This window comes from Vipera berus (genome assembly GCF_964194415.1).
Source record: "Vipera berus genome assembly, chromosome: 4".
NCBI classification, from domain to species: Eukaryota; Metazoa; Chordata; class Lepidosauria; order Squamata; family Viperidae; genus Vipera; species Vipera berus.
Window position 1 is genome coordinate 59,508,747 of NC_138206.1, and position 4,060 is coordinate 59,512,806.

A 4,060-nucleotide genomic window follows, 5' to 3' on the forward strand; every position below is an offset into this window, starting at 1 on the left:
GATAGAGAATAGTAAATGAAATCAAATGCAACACATAAGAAAACATCCAAAGAAATCATAAGCAGAAAACCAACAATGAGCAATAAAAGCAGTAAGAATGTCTCTTAAAATGTTTCCAAATTAACCAAACATTGTTGGAAAGGTATCTTCTACTCTTGAAACTTCACAGTTATCGATAATGAGTGTTCTTGCTATTTTAGTTGTTTAACATAAATACTAGGGAACATAATTCTTACTTATAAAGGTCCATTTTCTGCAGTCAATTGAAATTACTCCAGATGCAGAGCCTCAAAACCTTTACCCTGTACCCTCGCTTGCCGTGTTACAGATTTGATTCTAAAACTCATCACGAAGTGAAAGATACAGAAACCTATAGAAAATTCAAACTCTTTGCTGCTACCTAAATGCTTTTGAAAGTTGAGGTTTATTTATTTATTTATTTATTTATTTAAATTGATTTTTTTTTATGGTCACCCATTTGACAAAAGTGAAGTTGAGTAACTGACACAAATTAAAAAAATTAGTACAACACCAGTACAATGCAATACAATATAAAAAAATATATTTCAAAGCTAACTATATCACAGAAAAGCTCCCCAAGTCATCATTTACCAGGATTGGGGCTACATTGCCCTCCCAGCCCTCAGGTCTACGGAAACAGCCAATCTTCAATGCTTTTTGAAAGGTGAGCCAAGTTGGGGCCAACCAAATATGAGCTCAGATTAAATTGTTGAATAATCTGATTTCAACTTCTGCGTTCCACGTTTTGAGATGATTCCTCTACTGAAATTGTAACGAGAAAAGGAAGATGAAGGATAGAAGAAGAAAGAATATTTAGACTTAAAAGGACTTTTGTCTCCTCTCTCATTTGCTGGCAGTCTGTCTGTCTCCCTCTTTTCCATAAACTTAGTAGAGATAATACTTGGAATTTGGAAATCTCTCCCTGAAAATAGGAAAGGTATATTGCCATAAAAGAAAAAGAAAAAAACATATGTAGAGTAAATAATATTCTAAAATACACTCACAAGAAATTACAATGTATTGCTGTACAATTCCCTCATTTGCTGTGTTCATAGCTTAGCAATGGAAGCAACCACAACTCACCATAATGTGAATCCAGAAAAAAGAAACAACAGACGTTGGAAAGAAAAATAATAATAAAGATGGGCTCCTTTTATATCAGATGAGGACTTTTATAATTAAAATTTGAGGCTACAAAGTTCAGAGGCAAGATGAAAGCATTTTCATTTGCTACAGTGGTGAGTTAAACTGCATTCAGCTTAGAAGAACAGTAATTTCAATAGTAATGAGTGGTTTCAGCTAGAATTTGGAAGAAGGCTAATCCTCAGCATATAAATATCAATAAGTCATGCTATTGGCGTCTGATGTGGTTGTACTGTTTGAACACTGCTGCAGTTGTTCCTGCTTAAGTTAGACCTCCCCAAGATATCCTGTTTTCTGTTTCTTGAAAGTTCCCTGCTATGAGTAATTTTAATCAACATCCATGGAAAAGATGATAGTTCAAGACTGCCATCTTGAGGTACAATCTACTGAAGAGAAGCATTTCATTGAATGAATAGTAATTTCTATGACTATTCAAGTTGTTAAAGGTTCGCTATAACAAGATATCCTGTTACAAACACCAGCAGAAAGAACTTTCTAGTAAACAGATTTGGTGATTATGTACATTAAGTGATAAGAAATATTAAGATGCCACTTGCTAATTTATGGAGCACTGCCCTACGAGCAATGCAAATTGTCTTCTGGTTACCATCTAGTCTATTGTGTTTCCAAAAAATAAATGTGTAGATTAACTTAGAGAAGATCAGATCCTCTGGGAGGAGGAGGAGGGATGTTGCAGAACATGACATTCAGATGGAAGGGCCTGATAGAGATGAAAGGAGAATTGTTCCCAACTGGCTCAGTGGGTTAGGATGCTGAGCTTGTCGATCAGATGGTCGGCAGTTTGGCAGGTCGAATCCCGAATGCTGCGTAACAGAGTGAGCGCCCGTTACTCGTCCCAGCTTCTGCCAACCTAGCAGTTTGAAAGCACGTAAAAATGCAAGTAGAAAAATAGGGACCACTACGCTTGAAAGGTAACAGCGTTCCGTGCGCCTTTGACGTCTAGTCATGCCGGCCACATGACCACGGAGACGTCCTCGGACAAGTGCTGGCTCTTCGGCTTTGAAACGGAGATGAGCACCGGCCCCTAGAGTTGGAAACGACTAGCACACATGTGCGGGGGAACCTTTACCTTTACCTTTAAACAGAATAACGTTTTTAGCAGGGCCCCACTTGAGCTTCCATGATGGGGGGGAAAATATATGGGAGAAAAGTCAGGAAACTTAGCTAAAGGAGGAAGCCATGTTTAGCTTAACAAAGAAAAGGCTTAGGGGAGACCTAATAGTAATCTTCCAATACTGGAAGGGCTGCCACAGGGTAGAAAGGGTATTGATTTATTCCACAGAGCACCTGTGGATAGGACAAGAAGCAATGGGTGGAAGCTTGTCAGAGGGCGATCCAGCCTGGATATGATTCTATGAACCTGCGGCTTGATTTTAAGGTAATAGACCTTATGCATACTTTAGTGAATTTCTTTTATTATGGCTTCCTTCTGCAGTCAGTGATTTGACCAATAACGTCTGATGTCCAGAGTCCTCCTTGCCATTCTCCTTCCCTCCTCCCAGTTGCTAAGTGTGAAAAGACACTCTTTCCTCTGCGTTGGCTCCCTCTTCCCTGCCCTCCTCCTGCCCTTACTTTTCCAAGCACAGCATACAACAGACATTTTGGTATTGACATTCTTGACATTACATCAAAGCAACATTTATAGGATTTGTTTTATATCAGGTAAGGAGCACCAAATTAAACCTCAGCAAATTATAAATCAAAGGAGAATTCTTCCACTCTCCCCACCCTAACCCCACAGAGCTAATCACACATAAACCATCCCTATAATAATTTTCTGTAACATAGATAACACTTCCTGAAAATGTTTGTGGAGGAAAATAAACACTGTCAACATTTGTACAAAATGTTTCCTAAAGAAAATATGTTTTTTTATCTACTAACTCTTATTAGTAACAGCTGTTCTCCAAAGAGGCACCAGTCAATAGTTATCAGAGAGTATGTTATCTTAGTGAGGTTTTGGCCATTTTTAAAAGCACATAAAGGTAAAGGTAAAGGTTCCCCCGCACATGCGTGCTAGTTGTTTCCGACTCTAGGGGCCGGTGCTCATCTCCGTTTCAAAGCCAAAGAGCCAGCGCTTGTCTGAGGACGTCTCCGTGGTCATGTGGCCGGCATGACTAGACACCAAAGGCGCACGGAACGCTGTTACCTTCCCACCGTAGTGGTCCCTGTTTTTCTACTTGCATTTTTACATGCTTTCGAACTGCTAGGTTGGCAGAAGCTGGGACGAGTAACAGGCGCTCACTCTGCTCACTCGGGATGCTAATTACAGAGTCCTAAAAATCTTGCACGTTATAGAAAATGACCTCACGAACTGTGAAATACAATGTTAGGTGACATGTCAAGTAGGCAGGCATTTGGTACACAGTACACAGAAAGGCTTTCTGAGATTGTTGCAAGCACAAATATCAGTGAAATGAAATTGAATTATGGCATGAATTTTACAAAATAGAGCAAAACTGAAGTGCAATTTTCCATTATTTTACATGCCTTGTCTATAAATGTGGCTTGAATTTGAAGCCGCACTTTCGGGGTTTTCACTTTGAATGACTTCTGTTCCTTCAACAGGATATCCTTTATTTGTCCCCTGTGAACATTACGATGAGCAAAGCTTTTTTGCACGCTGTGTTTTGTGATGGGTGGGTCAACAGCTGCTCCTAGAAGAGGAAAGGTAACTATAGCAACAAATGTTATCTGCATCCTCATGTATTTCCTTGTGCCCACCCTAATTCATGCTCCTTCTATTAAAGCTACCAACTAGTTGGTAAGAGAAAAACGTTCCAGGTCTCTTGGACCAATTTCTCTTCCTTTGTAAATGCTCTTCAGTTAAAACTGAGAATATTAAAACTTAGGTAGGCCTAAGAGATGCTAGAAG